General features: G+C 42.1%; 1 pseudogene; it reads right to left on the bottom strand.

Annotated features, from left to right (window-relative positions):
- Window positions 1-18441: 18441 nt before the first annotated feature.
- On the bottom strand, window positions 18442-18560 carry LOC145395368 (5S ribosomal RNA; annotated as a pseudogene).
- Between the last annotated feature and the right edge of the window lie 304 nt (window positions 18561-18864).

Genomic DNA, 18864 nt, shown 5'->3' with positions numbered 1-18864 from the left:
AAGGTTGCTGATTCCTTGAAAGCAGTCATAAGAAACAGGCAAGTGAGCATGGAAGTGAAAAAGTTACTACATGACGGTATTGTGATACCAACTCTAATGTACTGAAGTGAAGCTTGGACCTTGTTGGAGGGACAGAAGTCAAGAGTGAGAGCAGTGGAAATGAGTTATTTGAGAAAAGCATGTGGAGTCACATGGAGAGACAGACTGTCAAGTCGGGATGTGAAGCAGTGTTGTTGTGTGGATGTGAATGTCATAGGAAGCATTGAGAGAAACACATTGAGATGGTTTAGCCATGTGAAGAGGAGGGAGAGTGAGACTGACAAGGAGAATGTATGTGAGTGAGGTGAAGGGGGACAGAGGGAAGGGGAGGCCAAGGATGAGATGGCGTGATGGAGTGGAGAGGTATATGAGAGAGGGTGTGTGTGAGCTGGGAGCAAGGGCAGTGAAATGGTAGGGGACAGAGCGACATGGAGGCGATTTGTTTGTGGCCACCCCTTACGGGATTAAGGCGTCTGGCAATAGATAGATAGAGAGATCGTTAGATCTTTAATAATTTTATTTTCTGTTATCAAAAGATGTGAGTAGAGATCGTATGTTGTCTGCCAAAACTTTGACTCGTCACGTCAGTAAAGCGGAACCAGATCGACTGTGGAACGAAAAATGAATGGCACATAATAAACTCAGAGTTTCGAAAAAAAAAAAAAAGTGAAAGCAAACTCATAAACATGCATGCACCATATATCTGCACTTACTTTGTTTACATGTCTGTTATGGCTGGAAAGTGACAGACAACTGAGCAAATGTAATAAGGGCAAGAAATTTCTTTCGTCTCATTTTTGATGAACTGTTCAAGTAAAATGATTATCTTCTCTTTATCTTTTCTTCGCACAGGTGCTGCAGCATTAGGGCATCTGATCTTGATGTAGGTGACACTTTGTAACCTCTTTAGAACATCGATGAGGGTAAAAATAGAGAGGTGCGGGGAGTAAAACTGGCCGTTGAAGTGCGAGGAAAATGACTCCGGGCCATTGCTGGTTCTTCTACATTCGGGAGGTGGTGTAGCAGCCCACAGGCATGGTGAAACCTTAGCCTCCTACGAAACATATTTCTCGACTATGTAATCAGTAAATAGGGTGCACCCTCTATCATCTGGAATATCACACATCACATCATCAAGGAAGCAGTCTGATACTTGCTTTGGGGATAAAAAAAAAAAAAAGAAAAAAAAAAAAGGAAGCCAGGAAAATATCTAGATAGTTATTTTTCAAGAACACCTCCTTTATTTTTGTATTCTGCAGTTAGTCCGTATTTCTGAATATTTCCCCACCATGCTTGGCCTAAGTGAAACCGGAAAAACTTCATTTCTGTTTCAGGGAATACAGTTTTGATAACATTTATCATTGCGTTTTCAATGTCCATATGAATTAGCGTATGGCTCACTTTTACGTTTCTGTCTGTGCATGTCTGCATTATTTTGTGCCATCAGTCACTATAGCACTCCTCTGTGTTGCTGGGTAGTAGTGCGTAGAACTAAGTAAGTAGTCTCCATTCTTACAACCATGAATTTTATACAATTTGTAGAAAAACTTTTGACAACATTTAAAAGTTCCATCCAAAAAAAATGTATTGCACTTCACTCCAAACAAATTGAAAGGAAAGAATGGAGAGGGGGAGGCTTAGAGAAGGGATCAGGAAGAAATGGGAAGGAATGAGGGGTAAGGAGTGGATGACAGGGGAAGGAATAAGTAGGAAAGGGAGGGAGGGATGGATGGAGGGAGGGTAGGGGAGGGAAGGCGGGGAGGAGAGGGAAGGTGGGGAGGAAAGGATAGGAGGGGATTAGAGAAGAAGGTGTGCGAGACAAGAGTTAAAGCATGTGTGAGAGGCATTGCTAGGGGGGGCAGGAAGGAAGAGAGTTGAAAGAAGGGGTAGAGATAGAACACAAGGGGAGGTGACGGTGCTGAGAAAAGTAGGAGAAAAAATGAAGGGGAGGAGAGAGAAAAGAAATGAAGCGTAAGACAACTGAGGGAAGTTGATCGGAAGAATTAGAGGGATGGGAAATGTAGAAAGACAGGAGACAAGGGATAAAGGGTAAGGGTAGGGTAGGGTAAGAGTTGGGAAGCAGAGACAAGTATTACAGGCTTCCAGGAATGAGGAAAATTAAAATTTTACAAGGCTTCTGTAAAGGAGCAGAACCCCGGGGGTGGGGGGGAGATAGCTGCCACCAAATCTCATAAAAGACTTTGTATAAACTTGTAGAGAAGTTATATTTATATTAGACTTGTGGACGAGCGGTTGTTATACGTGAGTAGCTTTGTAAGTAGAAAATCTTCGTTCCCATTTGTCATGCAATGACAGGAGAGGTAAAGATGAGTATGGGACTATTTTTATTTGTCTTGGAAACATTAACAAAGTTTCACACACACGAGTGAAGTATAAGTAGAGTCCCGCCTGCTACCTCCTGTCTCGCTCTCTCTCTCTCTCTCTCTCTCTCTTCTAAGTTGCTAAGCCTTTCTCCCTACTACCTGCCGATTCTATGGCCTCTCTCCTTCTGAGCTCTCTTTCCTAAATTCTGGTGAAACAGGGGTCGTGTCACGTGTGTTACACTGTGGTTGGAAAGTTCCAGAAACCTGTGTGTGTGTATGTCACTAGGCTTTGTTCCCCTGCTATTTTGCTGACAAACTACCTGCATCATCTCCTGACATTGCTACTTCCTAATCTGTCGTCAGCTTTTCCTCAGTTAACTTGCAAGATCATTTCCCTTTCCCAGGCTCGCATAGAGCTGTCTATCTGTCTATTTATCTATCTATCTATTATGATTTGTAAATATAATATGGACTCATAACAATAAGATATAGTGAGGAACATTGCAATTCTCACTGTCTGGGAGATTCAGAGGAAAAAAGCAGAAGTTGCTAAGAATATCTTATTGTTTCCCAAATCAGTCAGGAGAAATCTTGACATACTTTACATTGTTAGGACAAACTGAGTATACATTCTATTTGTCTTAACCCCCATCCACCGGATAACGTGTATACACATCACAATTGGGCTGAAACGAGGCCGCCGGGTAGCGGCTATACACACAGGTGTCTTCCTGCCACCACTTGAACTGGCCGCTATTTCATCTCACTACCAAAGGGTAGGGAGGGAGTTCCTCTATACCACAGGGTGAGAATCAGTCTGTCCCTTGGCCTTGGCAGGTGTACAATGCTTTCTTCAGGTTCCTCTTTGATTCCTTCCACGCCGCCTGTAGCCAATTGTCTCATTCACCTCTGCCAAGCCTCTTTCCAAGGATGCTAGAAAATGGCTCATTGATAGTGCAATAAGGCATGCCTTGGATGCAACAGTGTCTAGTATATCTAGTAGTGGAGTAAGTTATCACACTGATAGCAAACCCATAGTTGGCACAATGGGCAGACACACAAACATGCCCTGCTCTCACACTGCTTTGCAATAAAAATTAGTTTTCTTCCTGACGTCATTACTCATCAGTGCAATGGCCTAAAAACCTGGGAATACTTTCATTTGGAAGAAAAAGAGTTGTTGAGTAAAAGGATTTGTAATTCGTTTCCCTAAGTGCTACAGTTTCCGAGATAATAGGGTTTGAAAACAAACATTTTTCTGTGGTTTTCGAGAAATTGCCAATAGTGAGGTGATGGTTCCTTTAAATATTGCCCTGCATATGGGGGTTAAGGTCAGGCGATTTCACTCATCTGAGATCGGTCTGTAGGTGCCCAAGAGTTGATTTTGTCACCACTAACCCTCTCATGATAGAGAAAGCTCTAGTAATTAGAATACTAACTAATGGCAGAAGATATTATCTGGCAGAGAGTAAGTCATATGACCCTTGGGTTATACTTAATGCTATTCATCCTTAATACTTGAGCTATCAACATGAAACCTTCATGGTATCAAGATATGGCCAAAATCTTGGCCGAGATCGAAAATGGGCACTCTGGGTCAAGGTTAAGGTCACCAAAATGGATGCCAAACGTCAACTAGTTTTTATCGCCTGCCTTTAGCACCAATATATCTTATGAACAGCAAGAACTATTTACATGAAACATTCAGTGTATCAGGATATGACCAAAAAATAGGAAGAGTTCGATAATGGTCACTTGGGGTCAAGGTCAAGGTCATTAAAATATCTGTCAAAGGTCAGCTACTTTTTATCACCCGCCTTTAGCACCATTATATCTCATGAACAGCTTAAGCTATCAACATGAAACCTTCAGGTATCAAGATATGACCAAAATCTTGGATGAGTTCGAAAATGGCACTTGGGATCGACATAGTCACTAAAATTGCTGCCAAAGTCAACTAGTTATTATCGCCCACCTCTAGCTCAGTTATATCTCGTGAATGGCTTCAGCTACCAACATGAAACCTTAAGGGTATCAAGGTATGGCCTAAATCTTGGACTTTGCCAACAGCATAGTCTGGCGGGCTATGAGCATTCGGCTACCGAATGCTTTTCTTTCATTATTATTATGTTTTGTGTTGTATTTTGAGAGTGTGTGGAGTGACACATATGGATGAATTAAGAAATGATGAAGTGTGAAGGACAATTGGAGTTATGTGGGAGATGGCTGATTGAGTTGAGCAGAGAGTGTTGCAATGGTTTGGGCATATGAGAATGGATGAAGAGCGACTGGTGAAAAAGATAACTGGATCGGATGTGAGAGGTGTAAGGCTGAAAGGAAGACCACAGATAGGATGGATGGACAGTGTGAAGAGAGTGTTAGATGCAAGAGGGATGTCTGTTGAGAAAGGAAGAGTGGTTGTGCAAGATAGGAATGACTGGAGAGAAATTGTGAATGAATAATGGCGAAGCAGCCCTGAGGGGATATTCTCCTGCATTTGGTCTGATCAGCTGATCAGGTCAGGCGAGGGTAAAGGGATGGGTCCATTATGATGATGCATGGGTAAACCAGCTCTGCTTTTGGGCCTGCTGCGGATGTCGCTGATTGCACTGCGCAGTTGGCCTTCATGAGGTGAGGATCTGTCCCTTCTCCCCTTGGGGCTAAGATACGAATAAATATGTGTGTGTGGATGAGTAAATTGCAAGTGTGTCATCCTGTCTCAGCTACCTTCCTTTCTTTGGGGGAAGCAGCCTAGGTATTTAGATTGATTTTTCATTGCCTTCCATTTCCTATTACTTCTTGTCATGAAGAATAGTCACCATTTATGTATTAACTCTAAACTACAATTACTTGGCCATTAGATATTTTGTCAATGCGAAGGGGTAATGTCAATTTTACATTATTTCCATTCGAGCTTGAAGGCCGAGGCAAAGCTACCACTGTTCCGACCATTTGAAGACTAGATGCTAGACTACACCCTTGCTAACATTATATGTGGTAGAAAAACCTCTGGCCATCCCAAGAACTTGAACCACTGTGAATGTATCACCATTGTATTTCCCTAGATCTTTGCCAACAGGCCATTAGACGTCCGTATTAAAGAAACAATTTAGAGTTAGATTCTTATAATGCAGTTCTTCTGGTACAGTCAGCGCAACTCGACGTCATGGCTCTAAAAACAGTGGGTACAGCATGACTTCTTCTGATAACAATGACCAAACTACATTACAGAATGCGATGAAATTTTTTTTCAGAACTTATTAACTAACCTTTTATTTGCTTATGGGGTATCCTTTACGTTTTCATACTTCCAATAGGCGACTGAGGAGAGAGTCCACGAGTTTCTTCAAAGTTTCCCTGGATATGCTGCTCCATGCGCGACGAAGTGCAGACTCTATAATTTGGCCAGTGTGGATGTGTCCTCGTTCCTCAACTTGCATTTAACGATGGCCAACAGGTTTTCTATGAGTGATATGTCTGGACTGTTTGCTGGCCAGTCAGGTATATAATCCACCTCGCTTGCAGAAAGCCATTCCTTGACAGAATGCGTGGTGTGGCATGGGGCACCGTCCTGCTGCAGCACCTCAGCACCAGTCGCTACAACACAGTCGGCCAGACAGTTGTCTAAAAGGCTCAGGTAGATGTCCTTGGTGACTGACTGGCCTTTGGGAAAGACATGCAGATCAGCCACGCCCCCGTACAAGAATGCATCCCACACCATGAGGGAAGGAGGATGCTTGGTGGACTTTGTGGTGTACTTCAGGTTGCAAGGATCCGACCCTTTCTGGCGCCACACCCTCATGCCTTTTGTGTCACTGACTCTAAATGAGGAGTCATCGGTCCACAAGATTTGTCTCCATTCATCTACGGTCCAGGAGCTGTACTTGTGTGCAAAAGCTTGCCTCTTTTTCTGCTGCACCTTGGAAATAAAAGTTTGCTTCGAGCTCGCATCTTCCGATATCTCAATTTTGTTTGGATATTTTTCTGAACGAGTCGTACACTGACATCGTGGAGAAGCATGGAATTCTGTTCCTTTATCTGTCTTGCTCTAAGAGTGGAATTTTCCTCCAACTGGCACCTTATGTGAGCCAAAGTCCTACCACTAATCTTGGGACACCATCCCCCACCATGTTTGTGGCAGGGCATCTCACACTCTCCAGAAGCCTTAAACTTAGATACGAAGCAGCATACTGTAACTCGGTTTACGCCAGTTTGCCGACTTATTTCCTTGGTAGGCTACTTAGCCTCAATTTGTAGTACTCAGTCACTCTCACTATATTATCTTCACTTGTGTAAGCCTTTGACATCACGGGAAATATGCATGTGCAAATTTGTTGGTGTTGCACAAAGCCCCTGACGGGGTAGGGAGAAGGGGGTAGGGATGAGAAGGCAAACGTCCACCCAATCAAGTGTAACTAAAACTGACATATCACATAAAACAACAGGCGAGAACTCGAGAGAGTTGCCATGCAATCATTTTGTCCCGTGTGGCTTTTCCGTGGTGGATGCAGTGGCAAAATAATAGTCACGCAAGTTGGCCACGTGCTACTCATCATGATCACGTCAAGATGCGCCGAATGTATGTTTTGCAGTCTCTTTTATCCGAGGCAATTTTTTTTATTTTTACCAGTCACGATAGCAAAGCTGATATTGTTTTCATTTTGTCTATGTGTGTGTGTGTGTGTGTGTGTGTGTGTGTGTGTTTGTTTGTTAGCATGATAACTTCGAAGCCGCTCATCATATCGTTACAAAATTTTATTCGTGTATAGTAGGGAAAAAAATCGGTCACGAGTTCGAAGTTGGTAACAGTCTGTCATGGTCTGTGTGTCTGTTACCGTGATAACTTTGTAACCGCTAAAGATACTATCACATAATTTTACAGATGTGTAGTAGGGATGAAAATCTATGAGTATTGTTCTCAGCTTGACTGTGGTTCTGTGTGTCTATTAGCAAGATAACTTTGCAACCGCTCAAGATATCATCACAAAATTTTACAGGTGTGTAGTAGGGATGAAAATCTACGAGTTTGATAGGTCTGTGTGTCTGTTACCACTATAACTTCTTAACCGCTCAAGATATCACCAAATTTTCAGGTGTGTAATAGGAATGAAAATCTATGATTTCGATATTGACGAAAGTAGGTCAAGGGCAAGGTCATATTTCGAGCAGCGCTAGATATGTATCGGCTCGCGGCTGATGTGATTTCCTCATTGGGGGGGAGAGGAGGTCTAGTTTTATTTGTATTTTTGAAATATTTTAAATTTTACTTTGGCAGTCTCAAGTCACCAGCATCGCCAGCAAGGCTGTCGGTGATGTGCTACACCTGTTTATCTCTCTGCCAAACACACACACACTCTCTCTCTCTCTCTCTCTCTCTCTCTACTTTTCTTTGGCTGGCTGGCTGGCTGTCTATACCCGGATGCTTTAATCCTGGAGAGGTGGCCAAACAAACTGCCCCCATGGCGGCCTGTCCTTCTCCATCAGGCTGCTCTCCCTCGAGCTCTAACCACCCTCATTCATATTCCACTCCACCCCATTCTTCCACCTCATTCGCGGTCTCTCCCTCAAATTCTCCCTTTTTCACCTCAGTTATGAAAACTTACCGTGTCAGTCATTCTTTCTCCATTCTCAACACACGCACTACGTGCAGGTCCAGGTCTGCAAGAAGTGGTCGAAGTGTCACACAACAGTCATTGATAAAATTCTAACTCCGGATCTAAATGTGATATCCGTAGCATACTCTGCCTGCATATAATAGTATCCAGGTGGAGATGTGTGAGGCTTGCTGGAAATGTGTGATATGCTAAACCTAGTTGGTGGATATTATACTGATCATTTTAACATGTCTTAAATATGCCATCCCTCGATCTCTCGAGCTTAGTTTCACGAACAGATTGACTCTTAATATACAGATACTGTGTGTCTCGAAAACGCGTTATTGAAAGGATGTAGAGCCGTAAATATTCGTTGGCTGCCATAAAGCTACGGGAAATAGCTGCGAGAGGACTAGCTGGGCCAAGCTAAATTGGATGAAACATACTATACAAGCGGTAATAGGAGGAGGATTGTGTGTGTGTGTGTGTGTGTGTGTGTGTGTGTGTGTGTGTGTGTGGGAAGAGAGAGAGATAGAGATTAAGTGAACCTAAGGAACAGGTATCCTAGGTAATCTTCAGAGTTTCCAAAATAGATACAGTATACGGGGAAGCGCATCCAATTTCACCCTTGGGTTATTTATGTAAGGAACGTATAGTCACGTAGGACATCAATGTTTGGTGATTCTATGCAAAGGAAAATTGGTGCATAAAGACTGCTAGGTAGGCAGGTAGGTACGTACAGTATATGCGTACGCAGGTGCGTTGGCTGGTTTGTTTGTTGGTTGATTGGTAGGTAAGTACGTTGATTTGTATGATGGTTAGTCAGTTTGTTAGTAGGTAAGTAGGTAGGTGGGTAGATAGAAAGATAGATAGATAGACATGTACGTAGATACAGATAGAGATTGAGATATAAAGATATATAAATAGGAAGATAGCCAGAGAAAAGTAGATTGAATTTATGGATAAAAGATTGCCATCTCTCTGTCTTGAATGTTTAGCTGTAACTATAGAATACTGGTGAAAGACTGTGCTGGTCACAATGAAGTGCTGTGGAAAGAAGATACGACCGTAGCATGGTCTTTCTCGACCACTCAATTACATGCAATTAGCTGCAAAAGGACGAAAAACTGAACCATTTTAGAGTGAAAGAAATATAACAATTATTCTGAAGAGCTAAATGCCCCCTAAGCTGGTGCACAGAAATGTTAATATTATATTTCTAAAAATTACATGGCAGAGGAAGGAAAAACAAATGAATTGAGAAAATAATCCATACACCAGATTATAGGTGTCTTCCATTCATTAAAAAAAAAAAAAAAAAAAAAAAAAAGGAATCTGTAACAGTTGGACTTGGACAGCAGTTGGTTGAAGTTTGGGGGGAAACCACTCTGAGGAAGTGAGTTCCAAAGAGATGAAGTTCGGGGAGTAAAAGAATTCTGATAGGCAGAAGTTCTGCAATATGGCAGTATGACGGTCCAGTCATGAGCGCTACCAGATGCCCTTGTAGCGTTAAGGAAGGCATGGAGAGGTGGCACAAAGGATGTAATTCGTCTGAGCATGTGCCATAAAAATATCTGTAAAATAACGCGAGGGAGGCAAAACTCCTTTCTTACCTGTCGGGGAGGTATGCTGCTTACACAGAATCGTTTTAGTCTGGTAGGCTACAATAGCTCTGCGAATGTGTTTGAGAGGTGGTCTGAGAACTGATGTGGATAAGGGTAACGTGATTGTTGCTGACGGAAAAAAGTGGCTTTTAATGTGGTTAACTGGTAAATGGACACTTTGATTTGAAGTACCTTGTTGTAGAACGAACGCTAAGAGAAGGTTATTCCTTGAAAGCATATTGACTAGTGCTATGGATGTCTGATTACGAAAAACAATAACCGAAACTGAAAGATGAAAGGGAATTATAGGTTGGTGTATTAGAGCTCACATGAGCATATTACATGAGATATGGTATTGCATGATATAGAAAATCAAGGGTTACTGCAATAGAAATTGGAATATTAAGGAATACATGAGGATTGCGTAAGATGGAGAAAACATGAAAAAGAATAATGAAAGTCATTAAAAAATCTGTTGAAAAATGGCAGCAGAGTTAATGGCGTGGCGTCATACAGTAGAATTGATATGAATATGACGATCAAGACGGTACAGGTCAGTAGGCTAAGGTAGGATACTAGGAGGCGTGGAGCACCATGAAATGGTAATTATTGGTAAATGACTGGCAACGTCCATCGTGTATGGAAGATGAGGACGGAAAGGTAATAACGAAGGCTACAGATGGATGGATGATCCATATACTACTACACTGACAGACGTAACTACTAAGAGCGCTATCCCTTTCTTTAACCCTTTTATGGTCGAGACAACTTTAGTATTCTATTTCAGCTAACTCCATGCGATGTTTTGCAACTGAAGATGGGTCGTAAAAGCCTGAAACATTAAGACCCGTAATGTCAAAACAACTCTTATTTTATTCCAGCAAACTCCAGACAGTTATAGTCGGACAAGAGTTAATTACAGAACCATGAAAATGTTGATACTATCTACATTAACCTTCTCAAGATCGGAAAAGGCCGATAATTTCATCCAGCGCTAGACGATTTTATTCAGCTGAGTGAGTCACAGGAGGCTGAGAGTTGGCCTTTCAGTGAACAGACTGGTTCCTGCTACAAAGGCATTATGGGAGAGTTTACCTGAATCGTTTCCGTGTGAGATGAAACATAGAATTTCCTTCGCTTGAATAATGGGTAAATGGACGTAAGGCCTATCTCACTAGACTATCTGCTGATACTTCTCTTGTGATGCCCTGTTCCTAATTTGGAAGCCCATTAAACCTATTTATCAGAGGGAAATAGGGTTTGGATGGCGATGATAATGACGATGATAATTATGGCTGAGATGGTTATAATAATGATAATGTTAATAACTGTGGTCGATATGGCTATAATAATGATTAAGATGATGATGGTATTGGTAATAATAACAATAACAACAAAACATCAACAACAACATTAATAATAATAATAATAATAATAATAATAATAATAATAATAACAATAATAAATAATAATAATAATAATAATAAAAATAATAATGATAATAATAATGATAAAAATAATAATAATCATAATAACTACAATTCTGGAACTGATGAAGCCGTATTCAGAGAACTCTACATTCCAGATGATAATGCCACATTCCAGATTAGAATGACACACACACACACACACACACACACACACACACACACACACACACACACACACACACACACTTGTACATCAGATATGGTTTACAGTTTTTGAAATATAAACAGTATTTTGATGGTAGGTCCAGAAACCGTCAAAAAGTGTTCGAAAAATTCTGATTTGTCATAATTACTGTTACAAACCTTAAAAAGTACTCTCTGAGGTTTCTGAAAGTACGTTTGTCTTTGTTGACCTAATTATCTGTCCATGTGAAGCAATTTGGTCAACCTCCATGAACACCTCTCCTTATAATGGCGTCCATAAAGCTTTGTCCTGCAAGAAACCATTTTTTCCCCCAACTTAGGAAAGACCTCAAGTACTGAAGGTGTTAGAGCAATCTGGGTATACCTTCGTCAGTCTGGTGGTATCTTTCAACTGGAGGAGTCAGATACAGTTTCATTTAACTCCTTCAGCACGAGAGACCTTTCATAGGCTGGATAAAATCGTCTGAGAAATAGCACGAATACATTACGAATGAAAAGATGTCACGTGACAGATAGGGTTAACACTAAGAAGTAATTTTGTTCAGCTAAAGAAGGGTCTCTTGTATTTATGAAGCTAACCGGAAGTAACGAGAACATTAGTGGCCAATGAACTTGTCACAAAAATAGCTGGAAAACTACCAATAGAGTGTGATGTAGCATGTCTTGTAAATTGACAGTCGCCTACCTGGATGTAAACTGATTTGGGAGACGACCAGGTGGTCTTTGCTGTTTTAATGTGAGTTTTAATCCGCGCGCTCGTGCGTGCGTGCGTTCGTAATTCACCCGTCGGTCAGCATCACTTGATGGTCGTGATCGTCAGCTTTTACCCTCCCGGAAGGGAGCTGAGAGCTCATATAGTCCGATCTAAGGGCAAGGCTGTGACCTTCACACACCCAAACACCCGTCCCCTTGCTCAAGGGGGACAGTAACCACCCACTTCGTCAGTGAAACTTCTCGCAACCTGAGCGAGGCGCGAACTCCCGTCTACCAGTTGGCAAACGGGAACGTTACCACTGCACCAGCGAGCGGTGTGTGTGTGTGTGTGTGTGTGTGTGTGTGTGTGTGTGTGAGAGAGGGGGGGGGAGGCAAGAGCAGTGTCAGGGACTGAGATAAAGACAGCTAGAGGTGTGGACAGGTCATGGGACTGGATAGTAAGAGAACATGGACAGGAGTAGGGACAGGGGTGCGAGCTGGGTAAAAGACAGTGACAGGGGTAGGGAGAGGGACAAAGGTAGGGAGAACAACAGGGAAAAAGACAGGGATAGGGGAAGGACAGTAAACAGGGGTGCGGACAGGGAAATGGGTTGGGGCAGGGTTAGGGGCGGGGATAGGAACAGGGTTAAGATCTGGCCCAGCCGTAGGGACAGAAGGAACTGGGTCAGAAGTAGGGAAAGTGATATAGATGGGGTAGCAAGTCAGAGAGAGAGAGAGAGAGAGAGAGAGAGAGAGAGAGAGGGAGGGAGAGAGAGAGAGAGAGAGAGGAAGAGAGAGAAACTGGGGTATCGAGGAAGAGAGGGAAATAAACGTAGGAACAGGGGTAAAGGCAAGGACAGGGGAAGAAACAAGGACGGGGGTAGGGACAGTGACAGATATGGCTAGCGGTAGGAACAGGGATTCAGTCCTCTCCCTTTACAAAACTTGCAGAAACTTAGTGCTATTCCCTCGTGGCCTCTAAAAACGATATTCCTCCTGTATAACTTCAGGACATTTGGTTCAGTCGCTTCCCGGCTATACTGCTTCTGCCTCCCTCTTTCCATGTCCTCGATCCTCTTCTCTTGAAATTATAGAGCCTCAGTACTGTCCCTTTACAAAATCATTTACAGACTCTGCCTCTTTGTTGCAGAAAATTTAATATAAATACAGTTTCTTTATGTAATTAGAAACAATACTTTCCAATGTATGAAAAAATAAAACCTTTGTTTTTCATTTGTCTTTTCTCCGTTTGTATGTTAATTAAATACACGTCCTTCACATACAATGAACAAAATTTATACTCAAATCGATAGTAACTCTAAAAAATCTACAAACTTGATGTTCGTCCTTCACAAACAATCACAACAACACAATAGTATTTCATAAAAAAGAAAATCAAAGCAACAACTTCCCACCATAAATTCTTCCCTGTTTTCTTTCATTCTTCCTTCTTTTGTCGTCCTCCCCAGCTCCACTGATCCCTGGCAAGATCTTCCAGCAAATCTTGAGTCCTTTATCATCTGCCCGGTCCTTCTGGCCCAGACACGAACTCATTCAAGTCCATTTGTGCGTCGTCTTGTGGATGATGGCACCAATATGTAACTTTGGGCTTTGGCTGTCAGGAGTTTCGTATCCTGGACGTGCATTTCGTAAAAGAAATTGTGCAACTTTGTCGTATATCCCCAGTATGTATGAATCATATGCACATATTGAAATTGCACAGCTTATATTCCTAAGATCATTTTTAAGAAACGAAGAAATGTACACAATTAGTTTTATGGTAACATAAGCGCTGCAAACTATAGCATTGTTGAAGAAGACAGTGAGCAATACTTATTTTGATAAAAATTTTATAATCAGAGTAAGTGAGCGGATGTTTGGAGCTGTGTTTTGATGATTCAGGTGCTTGCATGATACACTGACTTGCGTTGAGAGTTTCCTAAAAATATATGCAGACTAAGGAAGAGAACACTGAGAACACTGTTTTACGTGTATAAATTTGAGAATTCCATAACCTAGCGTAACGTGGTGGTCAACTGAAAGTCACTTACTTCACTCCCAACAAAATTAGGAGAGACTGAGAACTATTAGACTTCGAGAGTGTATTGTGGCGTGTTAAGATTGGGGTCATCACTGTCATTTTGGTTATGGATATAATATTTTACTAGAGGCTACACCAAGGCAAATGGTTAGGATAAACGCCAATGTGTTGGGAAGAGATAGACAGGGCAGTGATTATTGACTTGGAACAGTACAGTGTTATTGCATGACTTCAAAATAGTACAAGGCTATTACATTACAGCAGGTATAGATCAGTTACATGAATAAATAGTTACAGACTAAGAATATGAGTGATGAATTTAGAAGCGGGAGTGCCGGGCTGTTGTGTTTATGTGTATCGTATATGTAAAGTTGTACCACGTGACCAGATTTTACCAGGAGACACGGAGAGCAAGGCAGGTAGTAACTGGGTGAAGTTCTGAGTGAAAAGAAGACCGGAGTTAGGTCGCCCAGTCGGTTTTAAGCCCCCTAATGAGGTGGCAGGAGCACCGGTAGGCCTAGGTCGCTTGAATATACAAATTTGATTGATTTAGGCAGCACTACAGGTGAGGAGGGAAGAGAATTTGAATTCTATTGGTAGCGGCACCAGTAGCGATGCTAATTCCGCGAACAAGGTGGGGAAAAACCATAAAGGAAGGACACCACGTGTGTAGGTGAGATGAGGAAAAAGCCAAGAGGGAAGGAAACCATGTGTGTAGATGAAATGCAAGGTACCTGCCTGCCTAGGATAACGGCCTGGCCCTGGACCAGACCACATCCACAGCTGACGACCCTACTGGCGACCACTACCAGTAGCCAGCAATTGAAGAGGGGCAGGACTCTTCTGACTATGCCTCTATGGCCGAGGATGCGTCGACAAACTCCTCAACCGAGATGGACGCCACTGAGTCCTCCCCTTCTCCAGCTGTGAAGGGCAGCTCATCTCACCTTGCGCTCAAGACTGATGACCACCAGCTCGAAGTCTCAATATACCACCGTCTTCCGGCTCTTGGAGCCCACCCCCTGTCGTAACAGTTTGGAGAATCATACTAGAAGACCATGCATTATCTCCAGTGGAAGACCTGGGTGTGGGCATTCCATTTAGCTTGATTGTCAAGGGTGAGATGGTTGACCTTGCTGACGTTCGAGCATTTTACTTTATGCTACCTGCCCCCTTGGCTTATTAGACAAGCTGTCTTTCCTCCTACCTGTTTATATATATATATATATATATATATATATATATATATATATATATATATTGCCAGACACCTCAATCCCGTTCGGGATATATATATATATATATATATATATATATATATATATATATATATATATATATATATATATATATATATATATATATATATATATATATATATACATATATATATATATATATATATATATATATATATATATATATATATATATATATATATATATTGCCAGACACCTCAATCCCGTTCGGGGTGGCCACAAACAAATCACCTCCACGTCGCCCTGTCCCCCTCCATTTCACTGCCCCACTCCCAACTCACCCCCCCTCTCTCATATACCTCACCACCCCATCCCTCCATCTCATCCTCGGCCTCCCCCTCCCTCTTCCCCCCTCCACCACACTTACATACACTCTCTTCGTCAGTCTTTCATCCTCCATCCTCTCCACATGGCCAAACCACCTCAGTGTATTCTTTCTAATGCTTCCTATCACATCCACATCCACACCACAATGCTCCTTTATATCCGCATTTGTCAGCCTGTCTCTCCGTGTGACTCCACAGGCTTCTCTTAAATAACTCATTTCCACTGCTCTCACTCTTCACTTGTGTCCTTCCTGCAACGTCCAAGCTTCACTTCCATACGTTAGTGTTGGTATCACAATACTGCCTTGTAGTAACTTTTTCACTTCCATGCTCACTCCCCTGCTTCTTATCACTGCTTTCAAGGAACCAGCAACCTTTCTTCCCTGCTGTACCCTTTCAAGCACTTTACCCTCCAAACCTCCATCGTTACTCATCACACTAACCAAGTACTTAAACGTACTCACATTTTCCAATTCCTCACCATCCAACCTCGCTGTACATTCACTGACTTCACCTCTCTCAAAGACCATCACTTTACTCCTCCATACATTGACCTTTAGATTCCGTCTCTTACACGCTCTCCCAAACTCATTCACCAAGCCCTGCAGCTCTCCTTCATCTTCACTCAACAATACAGTATCATCTGCAGACAACAGTACAGGGCGTTTCCAAATACTACCCGTTCTCACCAGGGCCACTCAAACATCCGCTACCCTACCTTGTATCTCTTTTATTACCCCATCCATGTACAGATTGAACATCCATGGAGACATGACACATCCCTGTTTCAACCCAACATTCAAAGAGAGTAAGACAGGGTGGAAGTGAGGCTAGCAGGGGAGTGAAAGATAAAAATGGTAGATTACTAGTGGAGAAGGGAGAAAAAGTGAGCAGATGGAGAGAACACTTTAAGGAATTGTTGAACATAGAGGATGGAAGTAATGCGAGTATAAGTGGCTGGGGAATGGCTGGGAGAAGGAGGGAGGTGAGAAGACAGAAAGAAAACAGTAGGATAGAAGTTGTGGAAGCAATGAAGAAAGTTAAACTGGGGAAAGCCCCAGGAATTGATGGAGTGTATGGTGAAATGCTGAAGTATGGGGGAGAGATAGTAATAGAATGGATGAAGAAGATGTGCAGATTGGCATGGGAGGAAGATAGAGTCCCGGAGGATTGGAAGTCAGGTAAAATTATTCCCTTGTACAAAGGAAAAGGGGAAAAAGAAGTGTGTGGTAATCATAGGGGCATTTGTCTTCTTAGCATAATAGGAAAAGTGTATGGTAGGATACATATTGACAGAGTTAGAGAAAGAACAGAGGAATAAGTTGGAGAAGAACAGGGAGGCTTTAGGAAGGGAAGAGGTTGTGTACATCAGATATTCATTCTTAGATCTTTAGTGGAAAAGTTTCTAGGGAAGGGAAAGAAGTTGTATGTGGCTTTCATGGATTTGGAGAAAGCATATGACAGGGTGGATAGACAATGATTGTGGAAAGTATTAAGAATATATAGAGTAGATGGGAAGTTGTTGAATGCTATGAAGAGTATGTATAATGGTGCTAAGGCTGCAGTGCGTGTGGATGGTGAACTAAGTGAATTTTTCTCTTTGAAGGTTGGGTTGAAACAGGGATGTGTCATGTCCCCATGGTTGATCAATCTGTACGTGGATGGGGGCAATAAAAGAGGTACAAGGTAGGGTAGTGGATGTTGGAGTGGCCCTGGTGAGAGAGGACAGTGTTTGAAAACTCCCTGTACTGTTGTTTGCAGATGATTCTGTGTTGTTGAGTGAAGACGAAGGGGAGCTGCAAGGCTTGGTGGATGAGTTTGGGAGAGTGTGTAAGAAACGGAATCTAAAGGTGAATGTAGGGAAGAGTAAAGTGATGGTCTTTGAGAGAGGTGAAGTCAGTGAATGTACAGCGAGGTTGGATGGTGAGGAATTGAAAAATGTGAGTACGTTTAAGTACTTGGGTAGTGTGATGAGTAAGGATGGAAGTTTGGAGGGTGAAGTGCTTGAAAGGGTACAGTAGGGAAGAAAGGTTGCTGGTTCCTTGAAAGCAGTTATTAGAAACAGGGAAGTGAGCATGGAAGTGAAAAAGTTACTACATGCCAGTATTGTGATACCAACTCTAACGTATGGAAGAGAAGCTTGGACGTTGTTGGAAGGACACAAGTGAAGAGTGAGAGCAGTGGAAATGATTTATTTAAGAGGAGCCTGTGGAGTCACATGGAGAGACAGGCTGACGAATGAGGATATAAAAGAGCGTTGTGGTGTGGATGTGGATGTGATAGGAAGCGTTATGAGGAACACACTGAGGTGGTTTGGCCATGTGGAGAGGATGGAGGATGAAAGACTGATGAAGAGAGTGTATATGAGTGAGGTGGAGAGGGGGAAGAGGGAGGGGGAGGCCGAGGATGAGATGGAGGGATGGGGTGGAGATGTATATGAGAGAGGGTGTGTGTGTTGGGAGTGGGGCAGTGAAATGGCGGGGGACAGGGCGACGTGGAGGCGATTTGTTTGTGGTCACCCCAAACGGGGTTGAGGCGTCTGGCAATAGATAGATAGATAGATTATTACTATTATTATTATTATTATTATTATTATTATTATTATTGTTATTATTATTGCACATTACCTTAGAGCCTAAGTTCGAGATGAATTATTACCAGAATAACACTGGAAATATTTGGTGGCGGATGTTTATGGCGGGATGACAGAGGATAACTAATTAACCAAATTTATAAGACTTTACATATACATATATATATATATATATATATATATATATATATATATATATATAGATAGATAGATATATATATATATAGATAGATAGATAGATAGATGTATCCCAAATGGGGTGGCCAAGGGCTTAGAGTTAATTGCTTTACAGGGAGGGGCACTAATCCTCCACCAACCCCACTTGACGTAGGGATGCCAACAGCATCCGGTGTTCCCAGGCGGTCACCCATCCAAGTACTAACCAGACCCAACGTTGCTTAACTTCGCTGATCGGATGGGAAGCGGTGTACTCAACGTGGCATATATATTCATAAATATTCTATAGTAGCTATGTTTTCGAGTCAACGCAAAATATAATTATATGTTAGATCGTTAAGAATATCTCCTTGGGAAACGTCTCATGTTAAAGTCGGGAAGGGATGAAAGCATTCAAACCTCAGTCTATACTCAGCAAACGTTCATAACTTTCCTGGCTACACTAATTCTACAGACATTTACTTAATTTTTTAAAATGCTAGCATCATAATGTCATCTATCCTTACTAAAATAACACAAATACAACGTCCAAGTCATACATTGAAGACTTACACTTTATTTCCAACCTAGCACCAAACCC

Source organism: Coenobita brevimanus, chromosome 30, assembly GCF_032717465.1.
Source record: "Coenobita brevimanus isolate Jiangsu-jjx chromosome 30, ASM3271746v2, whole genome shotgun sequence".
In the NCBI taxonomy this organism is placed as follows: Eukaryota; Metazoa; Arthropoda; class Malacostraca; order Decapoda; family Coenobitidae; genus Coenobita; species Coenobita brevimanus.
The sequence above is the reverse complement of the archived record's forward strand: the minus strand, read 5'-3'. Positions and strand labels throughout refer to the sequence as shown.